Genomic DNA, 17,311 nt, shown 5'->3' with positions numbered 1-17,311 from the left:
GCGATTACAAACTTTCTCTTTCCTTCACAATCCACCCCCTTATAGCTCCTCCTCCACACTTTTTCTTAGCTGAGAACCATACCTCTTATTTTAATGGGGGGAGGGGGGGTGAAAAAAAGATGAGGCCACCCAAACGTGAGCTGCATCTTCTTTCATTTTCTTCTTCTCAAAACCCTTTTTTCCTATTTTCTCATTCTTTCTCCTAGTCTCTAATAAGGAGATGGCCCTTTTTGCCAAAAACCAAATTGTCTTTGTGTGTGCCTCATCTCATTCTCTTGTTTTCTCCAAGAAATTACATCCTTAATCATTCCCCACCTCTTATGAATTTTTAATCTTTTTCTAACAATTGGTTACTTTCCTACTTCACTTGACATGCCTGAGTTTTCACTATCCTTATCATCACTAGACTCCACCATTCTTTCAAGCTCCCATATAACTTCCTTCTATAAAATATAATATTGAAAAATCTGTCTACACTTGCTATCTCTACTTTTTCACTTATCATTTCATTCCCTTTGCAATCTGGCTTTCATCCTCATCTCTCAACTGAAACTATGTTCTCCAAAGTTTCCAATGCTTTCTATCTGATATATTTTCTTAGGATTATCAACTAACTTAATATGTGGGGTATGAGAGAGTGAAGAGTCAAAGATATTGAATATTTAGAATTTCCTAATCCTTCTCAACAAAATCAACTATTTTTTACACCATCAACCACTCTCTCATCTATTCTTTTTTTGTGGTTCACTTCCTATTTGTCTGGCTGCTCCTTCTCAGTTTCCTCTGTTGGCTTATTATTCAAATCATGGCTCTTGAATACAATTGTTACCCATGGTTCTATTGGGTCTTTTTTCACCCTCTCTCCTTTGGTAAACTTATGAGCTCCTATTGATTTAGTGATTATTTCTGAGAAGATAGCTCTCAAATCCAGCCCCATTTTCCCCCCCAAGCTTCAGTATCACATCACTACTGACCTATTGGATATTTGAAACAGTGTGTCCAAGAACATCTTAAAATCAACATGTATGAAAATGCACTCATTATTTCTCCATCTCTTCCAACTTTCTTAATTTCTATCAAAGATATTGCCATCTCTCCAGAGTCTCTGGTTCATATTTTAGGCATTATCTTTGACTCTTCACTCCCTCTTACTCCACATATTAAGTTAGTTGATAAATCTTGATAATTCTACATTTCTTACATTTGATCCCTTTGATCCACTTAGCTACCACCTTTTTTTGCAATAGCATTTTAACTGGTTTCCCTGATTCAAATCTCATCAATTTAGCCAATCTTCCACATTGCTGCCAAGGTAATTTTTCTTAAACAAAGATCTGACTTAGTGATTCCCCTATTCAAACAGTTCCAGTAGCTTCCTATTGCCTTTGAATAAAATATTAATTCTTCCATTTAGCTTCTAAAGTACTATATAATTTGACCCCATTTTATATCTCCCATCTTATTCAACATTACTCTGTCTCCTTTACTCTGCTACCCTAACAAACTGTCCTCTCAGTTTCTCACTCAGGACACTCTATCTCTCATCTCTGTACCTCTGTACCAGTTGTACCATGTCTAAAATTAAACTCCTTCTTTGCCTCTGTCTCATAGAACCTTTACCTTCCTTTAAGAGGCATTTCAGGAATCTCTCTACAAGAAGAATTTCATCCTTCCCCCCCCCCTAATTACCTCATATTTAGCTACTTTGTATATATTTGTATTTATTAACCATATTCATGCCATAAATGCTTTCATACATACTTGCTATCTCTCCCATAAAATGTAAGATCATTATATATTTATGATTTTTTATTATGTATACTTATATTCTTAGCACCCAATACAGTGCCTATAAGAGTTGTTTAATAAATACTTGCTGCTTGATTTTTTTTCAGTTTTCAAGAGTATTTTATTTTCCACATACATGCAAAGATAGTTTCCAACATTCATTTTTGTAAGATATTACATTTCAGATTTTTCTTCTTCTCACCTTTTGCCTCCTCCCTCCCCAAGATCTGCCAGTTGATTTTTGAGTAGACCTGTTTTTTAGGGAAAATTTCACTGACAGATTGTTGAAGATGGATTGAAGAAGGGAAAAGTGAAGCAAAAACAGGGTGATCAAGTAGGAAGCTTTGGCAATAATTCAGGAAAGAAATGATGAAAACCTGAACTAACGTTGCAGTATCACTGGAAGGTAGATGAGGGAGGCAAAGGATGTGGTAGACATAATATCAGCAAAATTATGATGATAATGCTAGTTAGAATTATGATTCCATTCTCTGTTTGGCATTGCATTTATATTCTTCATTGAGTTATTTTTGCCGAATGTCTCTGTTGGTCTTTTAATCACTTTTATGCTACTATCTGGTATATATCAGCTATTTGGTCTTTTCAAAGCTATCTGTTACTATCTCTGCTATTATCTACTTATAGAAAGCCAGGGAGAGCTAAAACTTTTAATGTTTGAAAGATATAACCTATTATACCCAGCCATAGAGCTTCCCACTTCCCCTCAAAAAAAGCTAACAGAATGCCCCAAATTATGTCTATTCCTTTCATTGCTTTTCTCTTGTACATACTTGAATTCCTTTGTCCCAGACAATCAACTAACTAGGGTTAGAAAATTTCTTTTAGGGGCAGCTAGATGGTGCAGTGGATAGACTACTGACCCTGAAATTAGAAGGACCTGAATTCAAATCTAACCTCAAACACTTAACATCTAGTAGCTGGATGACATTGGACAAGTCACTTAAACTTGTCTCACTAAAAATACAAAACCAAAAAAAAAGAAAATTTCTTTTAGTTTTAGTTTAATTACTCAATCATGAATTTAAATTCCCAACCTCTATTTGTAAACCTTTCCTCTCCAAAATCTACAGAGAAAAATTGAGAAGAGCTCCCCTTGACCCAAGAATCTTCCTGATTAGCACACAAATGAAGCTAATGCAAGAACTGGGTGAAGCAGGAAGACTCAGTGGTGTCCATTCCTGGTGCATTTGCTTAGTTTTATTATTAATATCTATTAGAAACAAATTTTCCAGTCCCTTGTGTGGCAATCTAGTTAGCATAGATTCCACTGTCCTTCTTATACAATCATATTTGAGTCTTACAAAAAAAACTCCTGTGAAGTAGATACTAGAAATATTATATCTTTTATAGATGAAGGGAGCTCAAATGACTTTCCCATGTTTACCCAGTAAAATTTTAGAAATATGATTCAAATCAATGTCTTCCTGACATAAAATTTAACACTCTAGCCCCTAGATCATGCTGCACTTTCTGATTGCACATCTTTGGGTATTCTTTAAATCTCCATTTCTTCATTTGTTTAATGATGGGGTTGTACTAGATGATTCTAAAGTTTCCTTGGGGCTCCAAGTGATTTTTTTTCTGATAATTAGGACAAGATCATGTTAAAAGTCAATTGTACTCAAGTATTCCCAGAAAGCAAGTGAATCTAGCCTTTGTCCTAGAACCTAAACATACCCATAACTTAAAATGATTACTGTAAAAGAAAATGAAGAGTTTCTTATCCATCAACCAGTTACCTTGACTCATGTGCAATTATTTTACTTCTATTTTGAAGTAAACAAACATATTCCATAGTAATACTCCTCACAGGAACCATTTTACAAAAAATATTTATAGCAGCTCTTTTGTAGTGGCAAAGAATTAGAAACAAAGGAGTTGATTATTAGTTGGATAACAGTTAAACATATGAAAATGATGGAATATTATCATACTGTAAGAAATGATGAAAGAATTGTTTCATAAGAATGGGAAGACATATGAATTGACACAAAGTGAAGTGAACAGAACCAGGAGAACAATGTATATAATAAAAGTCATATTTCACATCTACGAAAGACTTGGTAACTCTAGTCAGCATAATGATCCACAACAATTCCAACAGACTCATGATATAAAATGCCATTCGCCTCCAAAGAGAAAACTCCAAAAAGAAAAACTCAAAGGGCTGATTGAAGCATTGTTTTCCTTTTTTCTTGCTTTCTTCCCCTCCCAGAACATGGCTAATGCGGAATTATTTTGTATGATTTCATATGCATATGTAAGAAATTTCAATATTTCTTGCCTCTCAATGTGGATGAGGGACAGGAGAGGAAAAGAGAATTGGAAACTGAAGATTAAAATAAGTTTATATTTTAAAAGTAAAAAAAAGAAAATAAGAATTCTTCCTATCCCTGATTCAATTGGGCTTAATTCATTTGATGAACTTGCTGAAATAATTACAAATACACCAGAATGTTACATTGTATTCTACACTAAGTTCCAAAAGAATATATAATCTAAATATAGAAGGCCATGTTATAAAAAAATTAGAGCAAAGTGAAAGGCAATGCCTTTCACAACTATGGCTCAAAGGAAAATTCTTAACCAGAAGAGATATTAAAAGAACAATTGACAATTGTGACTACATTAGATAAAATCAGTGCATCTAGCAAAAGAAAGGAAATTTTTATTTGGGGGGGAAAACCTTGTATCAAATATTTTTATAAAGATATGATATCTGAGATTTCTAGAAATTAACATAAGTATATAAAACCAAGAGCCATTCCTCAAGAGATAATTGTTCAAAGACTATGAATAGGTTTTTTTTTTTTTATACATGACCAAACTGTTATTTTGCTGTACAAAAAGAATCAGACTCTGAAATATTGTACAATTAACTTGTGAAGGAAATCAAAAATGCAGGTGGGCATGAATATAGGGATTGAGAATTCAATGTAATGGTTTTTAGTCATCTCCCAGAGTTCTTTCTCTGGGCGTAGCTGGTTCAGTTCATTACTGCTCCATTGGAAATGATTTGGTTGATCTCCTTGCTGAGGATGGCCAGGTCCATCAGAACTGGTCATCATATAGTATTGTTGTTGAAGTATATAATGATCTCCTGGTCCTGCTCGTTTATGAATAGTTTTTAGAAGAATTTCTGTCAACAGTAATCTGAAAGATTCCTCCAAGACACCAGAAGAATGTAAATTAAAACTACTCTTAAAATTTATTTCACATCCAGGAAAGTGACAGAGATGAAAAAAATAATAATGTTAGAGAAGTTATGGAAATACAGACTTGCCAAAAGATGACTGGTGGAATTCTGAATCGATCCAGACATTTTGAAAAACAATTTGGAATTATGTGATAACATCAACAAGGTGTTGATACCCTTTGATTTAGAGATGCTACTACTGTTCATATACCCTGAAGAGGTATAAGATATAAAGAAAGGTCCCATCAAAAACTAAAATATTTTTACTGTTACTTTCTGTGGTAACAAAAAAAAAAAAAACTAGAATCAAAAAGGATGACTACCAGTTGGGAAACTGCCAAACAAATAGTGGTGCATGAAAATAATGAAATATTTTGTAATAAAAAATTTTACTTCAGAGTGAAGTAAGCAAAGCCAGAAGAACATACATAGTAACTGCATTAATATTTTAAAACCCTAAAACAAACATACCAATGAATATTTGTAATGATCAGTTTGGGCTCTAGATAAAGATGAGGAAGTAACTCCCTCCTTTCAGTAGAGAAGTAAAAAGACTGTCATATACTTTGTCAGATACAGTTACTGTGTTGTTTGGTTTTACTGAATTATATTCCTTTGTTGAGGCAGTTAGGCAGGATAGTGGATAGTGTGCCAGGTCTGGAGTCAGAAGACTCAGCCTCCTGAGTTCAAATCTGGCCTCAAATACTTACTAGTTGTATGATCCTAGGCAAGTTTGCTTCAGTTCCCTCATCTATAAAATGAGCTGGAAAAAGGAAATGGTAAACCACTCCAGTATCTTTGCCAACAAAACCCCAAATGGGGTCATGAAGAATCAGACAATAATTAATTCCTTTATTATGAGGGAATTCTCATTTGGATTGTCTATGCCTCTGTGTGTGTGTGTCCATATATAACAACTATACTGTAAAAACAAAAATAAATGCTTCTGTGTGTATACCCATATATAACAACTACAGTGTAAAAAAAATCAAAAGATATCAATAAAAGATTTTTTAAAAAAATAATAAATATTTCTTTCTTACATCTTTAGTCACTGATCAGTGACAAAAAGTGTTGCTGCATAAAGTACAAATTGGCATTATCCCTCTCATGATATAAAATATTTATTTCATGAATTCATTATGAATCCCTTCAAAACTATCAATCCAATTTAATTCATTGATGAATTAAAATTTTTCTTTTTAAAATGGCTCAAGAAAAGCTCATTAGCCAATAAAACTACATCATAAAATGCTATAGGAATATGATACTTAAGATATTGATGTGGTCTATAACTTGAAAGCAGAAAGCTCTTAGTAATAGTATTTGCAGAATGCAGAAAATTGCAAGGTACAATATCTGCAGTTCAGTTTAGTCATTCATAGCAATTGCCAGACTTGGACTTTGAAAGTTACATTAGCACTGTGAAGATTAAGAATTCAAAATACAAAAAGAGAATCCAGTGTCTAGGAGGTACTTATTAAATATTTGCTGAACCATAAGATAATATGTCCTTCAAAATCCAGCAGAATGAAAATTGACAGAAGTGCCGTCATGTGGTATCAAGTGATCTTCATAATTCATGACCATAGAATCATTAACTCAGTTTGCCTTCTTCCTGTTCAATTTTAGTTCCAGATCATCATCCAAATGTCAAAGATAGATATGCTGGTGGTCTAACTCAGTAGACTGCCCATTGAACAATATACCATTGTCTGCGCAACAAGCATTCTTCTTCCATTTTTTCCTATATCTTTTATGAGGATTCAAGATTTTGCTAAAAAGACCTTTTTTTTTTTTTTAAATATTACGGAACTTTATTCCACCATCTTGAAACCAACAACATTCACAGAGAATCACTGGATCCTTTCGATCATTGTAGCAAATATTTTTGCTGAGCATATATCTCTCCACTTTATTCCTCATATGAGGATTATGATTTAAGAGTGATTTAATAGGTACTGGGAACAGAAAAACAAAAGTGAGACGGTTTCTAAGGAATTTACAATTCTCCTTGGGGGAGGGAGGAAAAAAGCAGGGAAATACAACATGTTAATAGGCAAATAAATGCAGAATATAATAAAATAATTCTTAATGGAAGATAGCATTTAAGCTGAATGTTGAAGAGATCTAGCGGTTCCAAGAGTTGGAAGTGAGAAGGAAAAGCATTCTAGGTATAGGGGGATTGCTTTATGCAAAAACACACATGTGGGAGTTGGAATGTTGTGTATGGGAAACAGCAGATAAACTAATTGGGGATATTGAGAGGGAGAAAAAGAAAAGGAGAATTGAAGAAAAATAAGGGTATCAACCTAGAAAGACAGGGTGGAATCAGATTGTGAATGCAAAAACTGAAGAATTTGTTTGCTATTCTATAAGCAATAGAATCCACAGGAGTTTCTTGATGACAGGCTTGACATGGTCAGACCTTAAAAAAATAGGAATATACTAGGAATATCAATTTGGCAAATGTGAGGAAGATGGATAGAGAAAGAAGCTAGAAGGAGGGGCTCCATTGCATAGTCTAAACAAGAAGTGATTGGGCTTAATCTTCTAATGTAAGTGAAGAGAGAGGAACAGATGCCAGAAATGTTGGGGGCAGTAAAATCTACAGAAATTCGTATTTCAGTGGAGAGGAGGAATGAAGAATTAGGAATGTCTTCCTGACAGATCAAATACCTTTGGTGAATAGGAAGCTCACTATTTTATGTTTTTCTTGACATTGATAATCAAAGGATCATGCTTCCCTTGTCTCCCAAGCAAGTGACAATTGAAAGATAGTCTAGTAATAATGAGAAACTCCATCCTCTTTTTGTATCTCTTTCATAGCAGCCTAAGGGAACAAGAGTAGAATGAATATCTTCTCCCTGCACCCCACAATCAATATGCATTTAGTTTTTCAAAACATATTAAATAACATTTTGGATTGTTTAGTCTTCAATGTTCCCACCCATGGATGCTGGGAGAGCACTACTTCCTATAAGAGGAAAGCTATGCAAAATTGTCTTTCTGCTATCCCCAATAAAATGACAACAGCAACTCTTCTGTTGCTGTCCAAGGACTTTGTGGCCATAAAATACCATAGGCCTTGGCATCAAGTTGTTTCCCACCTGCAGATTGCCAATCTGGGCACAGACCAGTCTTACAAAGCAATTAATTTGATGGATGCCAACCTTGGATCCTCTTCCCAGAAATCACCACCAGCATGAAAAATAGCCAGTTAGGTTCAGATATAAGCAATATTTGGGAGACAACTCAACAAATGAAAATTGTTTAAGGTTAGTAAAACCTCTTTGGTCCAAGAGCAGCCCCTCTCACCTCTTTAGAATAATATAGAAGCTCTTTTAAATTGTTCAGCAAAAGTCCTAGTGAAGAAGTTCTCTCTGAATTTAAATGAAATACAATTTCAACACCCACTGCAATTGAAAGCTGTTTCAGAAGCTAATTAAAAGAACTTTTCAAAGTTTTATCTTTTGATTTATAAGAGGATCATGTAATGTTGCAAGGAGAGGTTTTTGTAATTTCTCCCCCTCTCTTTTCAAAAGAAATGAACTTATTTTAAAGGAATGAAATAATTTAAAATAGAGAAGGGCTCTATCAGAGATTTTTCTATTATGTCTTTTACCCAGGTGGTCGCTGATGGATCTGCAAAGTTTATTGTTTAACATTGATTGCATTGTTATCATCTTTTGTTTTACAGAAAAGTTCTGGAGGTAGGTCAAAAGGCTTTATTCCCCTTCTTTTTCCTTCTTTTGTGCTGCTTTGGTATTTTTTTCCCCTCTTACTCCCCTTCAGTCACACTTTGCTGCAGAAAGAGAGTCTGGCTCCATGCCCAGGTTACAAAGCTATTAAGAGAGGGTATTTTTTTTAAAGTTGTAAACTATAGTAAAATGCACTTATATTGAACTTCCTCCAACCCCCAAGGACTTCCAAGTACATACTTTTTAAATGAAACATTCTTCACATAAATCCATAAAGGGAAAAATCCATTCAGAAGTTAGACAGAGAATCGGCTCACCTTGTGTAAGGACTAAGTCCCTTCTTCTACAGCAGGGGAAGCTCAGACTACTCAGTCACATATGATATCTCTGAAGAGGGACTCTTAGATAGTAAAATTTATTTTAATTTTTTTAAAATTAATATTACTGATGATTGTTTTTCCTATCATAGTCATGTCTTCCATATATTCTATATATAATTAATATGTACCTATCTGCCTCAGTTGGAATGTAAACATTTTCAGAGCAATGACTGTTTTTTACCTCTTCTTATATCCCCAATGCTTGGAACAGCATAGGACATTAGTAAATGTTTACTGGTTGGTTTCTGAATATTAAGTCCTTCTTCACTTGAATCTTTCTTTGTGATAAAGGAAGAAAATTAAGTAAAAATAACTGATACAGTGGCAGGGTCTGAAAATATACACCTGTCAATTCCAATAGACTTGGGATGGAAAATGCCATTAGCATCCACAGAGAAGGTGACCGAATGTGGGTTGAATGTGGTATTTTCATTTTTTTGTTTGTTTTTTCCCTTTTGGTCTGATTTTTCTTGTGCAACATGATAAATATGTAAATATGTTTTAAAAGATTGTACATATTAAATCTATGCCAGTTTGTTCGCTGTCTTGGGGAGGACAGAGGTAAGGGAAGGAGGGAAAAAATTGGAAAACAAAGTCTTTTAAAAATGAATGTTGAAAACTATCTTTATACTAGGACACTAATACATTGTTAGTGGAGTTGGGAACTGATCCAACTGTTCTGGACTGCAGTTTAGAATTATGCCCCCCAAAGAGCTATCAAACTCTGCAAACCCTTTGATTCACCAATGTCTCTACTGAGCCTATATCCCAAAGATATCATAAAAAAGGAAAAAAGACCTACATGTACAAAAATGTTTGTGGCAGTCTTTTTTGTAGTGGCAAGAAACTGGAAACTGAATGGATATCCATCAGTTGGAAAATGGCTGAATAAGTTATGGTATATGGATGTTATGGAATATTATTGTTTTATAAGAAACAATCAGCAGGATGATTTCAGAAAGGTCTGAAGAGGCTTATGTGAACTGATACTAAGTGAAATGAGTAGAATCAGAACATTGTACACAGCAACAACAAGATTATGTGATAATCAACTGTAATGGACTTGGCTCTTTTCACTAATAAAGTGATTCTGGCCAGTTCCAATAAATTTGTGATGGAGAGAGCCATATGATCCATAGAGAGAACTATGGGGACTGAATGTGGATCACAATATAGTATTTTCACCTTTTTTATTGTTGTTTGCTTATTTTCTGTTTTCTTTATCATTCTTTTCCTTTTGGATCTGATTTTTCTTGTGCAGAATGACAAATGTGAAAATATGCATTGAAGAATTACACATCTAACATATATTGGATTTTTCCTGTCATGGGGAAGGAATAGGGAGAAGGGGAAAAAAATGCGTAATACAAGGTTTTCCAAGAGTAAATGTTGGAAATCATCTTTGTATATATTTTGAAAATAAAGAGCTATTATTTTTTAAAAGTATCTTTACATGTATTTGGAAAAATAAAACACTATTGAAAAAAAAACCTGTATATCAGATGCTGGCCTTCTCTCCCAAAAGGAAGGAGGTTGATTTTGTTATCTATTTCTTAAGATCATTATTATTTTTTCAATTACTCAATTTTAATTTCTTTTAGTGATATTTTCATTTACATTTTCACAGCTGTTCCCCAACTCCCCCCATAGCAGTTTATGCTAATCTCACATTCCTATGAATTCCTCATATTCATCATTTCTTACCAAACAATAGCATTCCATTATATTCATATAACAAAGTTTGTTCAGCTGTTGAACACCCACTTAGTTTCCAGTTATTTGCCTCCACAAAAAGTGTTGCTATGCCTATTTTGGTAATATAATAGATCTCTCTGTTTTCAGTTTCTTGAAGTATATGCCCAATATTGGGATCTCTGAGTCAAAAGATGATGCTGTGCAGCAGTGTGCTGGCAATTTTTTTTTAATTAAAGGTTTTTCTTTCCAAATACATATATGGACACTTTTCATCATTCACCCTTACAAATCTTGTGTTCTACCAAGAGATCATTGTACATGGCAACAAGATTATATGAAGAACAATTCTGATGGACATGGCTCTTTCCAATAATGAGATGATTGAGGCCAGTTCCAATGATCTTGTGATGAAGAGAGCCATCTACACTGGAGAGTTCAGTGGGAACTGAGTATGGATCACAACATAACATTTCACTCTTTTTGTTGTTGTTTTCTTGTATTTTGTTTTCTTTCTCATGTTTTTCCTTTTTGATCTGATTTTTCTTGTGCAGCACTATAATTGTAGAAATATGTATAGAAGAATTGCCCATGTTTAACATGTATTGGATTACTTGCCATCTATAGGAGGGAGTGGAGAGAAGGGGGGGTGGGATTTGGAATACGAGATTTTGCAAAGATCAATATTGAAAATTATCCATGCATGTGTTTGGGGAAAAAAGCTTTAATTAAAAAAAAGAAAAAATATCTTGTGTTTTAAATTTTTCCCTCCCTTACCCCCACTCCCTCCCCTAGATAGTAATTCAATATATGTTAAATGTGCAATTCCCCTATACATATTTCCACAAATGTCAGGCTTGTGCTGGAAAATATTTAAAAACCAACTATAAATGGAAGATTTATGCACACATTTTAAAATGTAATATCTATATCTTTTCCATCACTTTCTTTAATCTAGACAATCAACAATCCACTGCTTTAATAATACACCGAGCCCTGCTTTGTAGCATTTTTCCTGATTCCCGAGCTGTAAATGCTTCCACTGAAAATGTAACAGTGAGAAACAGTTCTCTAGTTCTAGTACAACACATTTGATGCTAACATCTGTCAATTCAATAGTAACCATCAACCAAGTTTGTGGAAAAGTTCTGGAACCTCTACAGCTATCTTTATCTTCTCTTTGAAGGAGCCAATTGAAATGTAGCAGAGTGGAGGGATGTCACAATTATGTTTTGATAGGTCTCAGTATGCCCAAAGTCGAGGGGTGAACTAGCTGAGATATGTCCAGCCTAATAGCAAGCAGTGGGTGCCGTTTTCAGTCTCCGCAATTTGATCAGTTTTCTGGAGGGGAAGGGCACAGTACAAGCACGGGCACGTGTTAGGAAGAGGAGGGCTCGATTCTGTCCACCAGAGGCACATGGTTCTGAATAAAAAGTCTGAAGTCTGAATAATAAGTTTGAAGAAATTTGAATAACGGCTACAAAAGAAAGTGCTAACGTCTTTGGTTCAGTATCTTTCCAGTGGAGTATTTAGATTTCTTATTACCTGACAAACCTCTACAATTACAGTTTTAAAATGTTTGCATTTACATGGTGATAATTGCACAAAGTAATATTGCAACATGGGGATTTATCAGAGTTCATGAAGTGAACTGTTTCTTGCTTTGTTTACCAGCATTTTTGTTTCAGTTTACATGCAAAAATATAAAATTCAAAAAGAAAAACTAGAGACTTGGGAAGTCCAGCAGAAATAGCTCATAAAAATTCTCATCCATCACTTTTGCATTCATCTATCTTTGATTTGTGGTACCTGGTATTTTACAGAATATTTTACCATTCCTTATGTTTGAGACAGATGTCAAAATGGCATGTGCTATCGGCTGGATGTTTTGGCTATGCAGTGATTGAAGACACCTGGCACTATTTCCTTCATAGACTTTTATATCATGTGTGTATCCATAAAGTTCATCATGAATTTTAGGCCCCAGTTGGAATGGAAGCTAAATATGCACACCCTCTTAAAGCCCTCATTCTTCAGACTTTTTTATTGAAATTTTGCTCTTTTATGACCACATAGTCCTCCATTGGGCAGGGCATAGGTCACAGTTTGATTAACAGAAACCATTGATGTGCATAGTGGTTATGATGCTGCTCTCAATCCTTTGAAATTCATACCAGTTTATACTGGTGCATGTTTCATGATTTCCACCACATGAACGTCATTGGAAATTATGCTTCAACATTTACATGGTGGGATAAATTCTTTGGTACAGATTCTCAATATATCAGTTACAATGAAAAGATTAAGAAATTGCAACATTGGATAAAAGACCAAATAAGCATTTGTAAACATTCCAGAAGATAAACATATAAGAGAACAATAATTAAACTTGCTTAAAAGGGGACAAAATAAATATGCATTCTGGCTATTAATAAAAGAACATTTTATAATCTTGTGTTATTACTCTAGTGAGAATTTTTTTCTACTTTACATATAGCCTCTGTGTATATAGAAACATGTATATACATAATATATATTTAATAACACATTTAATGAGGAAATTAAAAAGGCCATGTTACCAAAAAAAAAACAAAAAGCCTTAAAAGTATTATATAGATTTTTCAAGCATTTTTTTTTAAATTGGTAAGATCATAGATCATGAAGGAATATGAAATTGAACAATAGCATGCACTTTGTGGGAAATAGAATGCACTTTGTGGAAAACACAAACTTGTGGTTATTATCTTTCTTTTTTTGAAACAAGCATATTTTTTTAGCCTGCCTAAAGATCAAAACATCAAAAGTGTGTTTTAGATTTTTCACTGAATATATCAAGCTTCTCATTCAAGGAAGTCTTGACTGGATGTGCAGTTCACAGTAGCCTTGCATTGTGATGAAGCATAGAATATATGGGAAAGGCTGAACTTTGATGATTGTCATTCAGATCTTGTTGCTCCTTTCAAAGGATTCCTATTTGGCTACAACATGCTGCTGATAAAATTAAATTAAACAGTCCTGGATTGACCCGAGTAGCAGATTTTAGGTTACATTTTTCCAATGTACTTGATGTTTACAAAATTGAGGAGCCTTGCTTACTAATCCAATGTTTTTTCTCTTATGTCTCCAGTATTTACATGATTTGGATGTCTATACTGTTACAGTGAACTGACTTGCTGCGGTTTGTACTTGTGTCTGTTGAATAAAGATGTTTCTGATTTGTGATTTTAAAAAATGTCCTTCTTGGGGAGAGTATATGTGTGTGTGTGTGTATGTGTGTGTGTGTGTGTGTGTGATATTTTTACCATGTTGAACATATATTGGATTACTTGCCATCTGGGGAGGGGTGGAAGTAAAGGGTGGGGAGGGAATTGGAACACAAGGTTTTGCAAGGGTTAATGTTGAAAAATTATCCATGCATATGTTTTGAAAATAAAAAGCTTCAATTAAAAAATTAAAATTTAAAAAGTGTGTATATGTGTGTCTATATTCTCTCTGTCTCCCTCTCTCTATATATATATATCTATATATCTATATATATATATATATAATATACATATATTTTATATATATATATATATGCAGAAAGACCTATGACAACATTTCTCTGGTTTGCAGTTTACTTGAACAGGACCCTCAGATTAATAAAACATCAAACATAGAACATGTTTTATTTAATAGAATTTTAAAATATAGGCAGGATCACAACTCTGATCTAGATCTAGAGACAATAAAAACAAAACGAAACAAAAAACTCTTTTCCTTCTTTCTTGTCCCTCATCTCCACCACTGCTTCTCACAGGACCTATATCTATGTTCCTGACATAGTGTTACTCTGAAATCAAGCCTCCCAGTATACAGAAAAAAGTCATCCTTACTATAGCATTAACTTCTCTCCCAGGACCTGTGCAATCTATATGACTCAAGGAACTAGTTAAAGATAAAGTCAATGTTTTCTTCACTACATGGTTCTATGTCTTCTTGTTCCTTCATTCAAATTTCTTCTCTGATTCTCAGTTCTATGGTTCTCGCCATGCCAATTTTTGGCTCCCTGTTGCTTTGCTGCCTACAGTTTTATATGTTCTATTTCTGTGTCTCTGTATATCCATCTCTTTATCTGTATCTGTCCCTAATTGTCTGTCTCTCTAATTATCTGTCCTATTCATTTCTGAGTTTCTCATTCCTGTTGCTGTATTATAGCATGCATTGCCACTACAACTTTCTTTACTTGTGTTGCTACCATCAATTTTCTATCTTTTGCTCTTTTCCTCTCAGAATTGTTGTAATTCTTTTAGGATGAGATTGCTAGGGGAAAATTTGTTTTGCTTCACTATACACATTGTATATCAATATACATATATATTGTATAATCACTGCACATATTGTCCCAATGAGGAGGGAAAGAAGAGAAGAAATATATGCTTGACAATTGGGAGGGGGGGATGATTTTTTAAAAAAAGAGATAGCCATAGGAAGATTCTGGAAAGATGGCAGAGTAGGTTGGTAAATTTCAAGCTCTCCAGATTTCCCTCACAAATAGAATAAATTCACAATTCAGGGTGAACATAGACTTGTGAAAAATCAAGAAAACTTGAGATAGAACAGGGGTCCTCCTGATACAACTTGAGAAGATCTTAAGAAAGACCTGGGGTCAGGATTAACCTGTTTGAAGAGCAAACACCTCTGTGCTTGGCAGAAACTCAGAATGGGGAGCCTGGGACTAGCTGGATGTGGCTGTAACTTCACCAGGAACTACAGACACTTTCACCTCCCGGACTGTTTGTGGAATTTTGGTCTGAGTCCAAGAAGACTGAGGGATCTTGGCTTATTAGGAGCAGCAGGCCCAGCTGTGCTGCAGGGACACAGCCCTCGGAGAGAAGGAAGTAGCACCTGGGGAGTGCAGAGGTAGTGGGACATAGTTGTTGCTGGCTGTGGGCACTTGCTGGAGGGGGGAGCTCTTGGTTTGGGGTTCCTAGTCAGAGGGGAGAGTGAAGTGAAACCAGAGATGCCATCCCCCCACCCCAGGATTAGAGGTGCTTACACTAATACCTTTTATTATTATTAAAAAAAAAAAAAAAAAGATGGACCCTGGGCAAATCACTTAACCCTAAATGCCTCAGGGAAAAAAAAAAAAAAAAGATGGACCAGTTAAAAAAAAAAAAAAAGAATCCTATGATAAAAACATACTATGGGAATAGGGAAGATGGGGGTTCATCTTCAGAGGAGGACATTGAAGTTAAAAAAAAAAAAAAAAAAAGCATTCATGCCAAAGAGTAACATGAAATGGCTTCCTGTCCAGAAAGAATTTATAGAACTCAAAAAAGGATTTAAAAATCAAATAAGAAACATTGAGGAAAAACTAAAAAACTAAAAATTAAATAAAAACCATCCAAAAAAACAAGAAGATTATGAAATAAAGTTAATCAAGTATAAAAGGAGATAACAGAATCTCAAAGATTAAAATAATGCTTTAGAAATTAGAATGGGGCAAGTGGAAACTAGTGCAGCTATGAGGAATCAAGAAATAACAAAACAGATTATGAAGAATGAAAAAATAGAACAGAATGTGAAACATCTTATAAAATAAATGACAGATTTGGAAAATAGATCAATAAGAGAAAATATAAGAATAATTGGACTGCCTGGAAATTGTGACTAACAAAAAGACCTTGACACAATAATGCAAGGAATAAACCAAGAAAATTGTCTTGAAATGATAAAACATTGGGGGGAGTAGAAATAGAAAAATGCACTGATCAACACCTCAGTGAGATCCTTGGTGGAAAACACATAGGAACATTATTGCCAAATTTCGAAACCACCAGATCAAAGAGAAAATTTTGCAAGAAACAAGAAAAAAAAATTCAAATACACTGAAGCTACAATTAGAATTATATAGGACTTGGCAGCAGCCATAATAAAAGACCATAGGTCCTGAAATCATATCTATTGACAATTAAAAGAACTAGGCTTATGGCTAAAAATATCATATCCAGAAAAATTATCTATAATGTTGAATGAGAAAAAATGGATATTCGATGAACTTGCAGATTTTCAGGACTTTTTAGCAATCAAACTCAAACTTAATAGAAAGTTTAACATTTAAGAGCCAATATCAAAAATCAATTTTCAAGGAACTCAACATGGACAAATTGTTAGTTTTTTTCACATGGCAAATTTATAGCATATGTTTAAGATTGAGATCAACAATACAACAGCTCAAAAGAAAAATTGGGGCAGAGTTAAAATACTAATTTTATCATACAAATGAGTTGCATAGGAAGAATAGACACAGAAGCATTGGGGGGAGGAGGGTTCATAGTTCTGAAAACCTACTCAACAATGGGAATGGGTTACATAGGCATATTTATGTAGGCTACTACATATATACCATGAAGGTTATAGAAATAAGGGAAAATGGACAGACAGGGAAGCAAAGAGTGAGAGAAGAAGACAAGGGAGGAATCCATGGGTGATAGGAAGTTAAGTTAGGAGTAGAATTAAAGCAAAGGGTCAGTGGGAATAGGAAAGATACG

The 17,311-nt window shown here is 34.3% G+C and overlaps 1 pseudogene; it reads left to right on the top strand.

Moving 5' to 3' along the window:
* The first annotated feature begins 12,248 nt into the window (after window positions 1-12,248).
* LOC100925603 lies at window positions 12,249-13,142 on the top strand (annotated as a pseudogene).
* The last annotated feature ends 4,169 nt before the right edge of the window (window positions 13,143-17,311 follow it).

This window comes from Sarcophilus harrisii, chromosome 3, assembly GCF_902635505.1.
Source record: "Sarcophilus harrisii chromosome 3, mSarHar1.11, whole genome shotgun sequence".
In the NCBI taxonomy this organism is placed as follows: Eukaryota; Metazoa; Chordata; class Mammalia; order Dasyuromorphia; family Dasyuridae; genus Sarcophilus; species Sarcophilus harrisii.
This window is presented reverse-complemented; position numbering and strand designations above follow the sequence as displayed.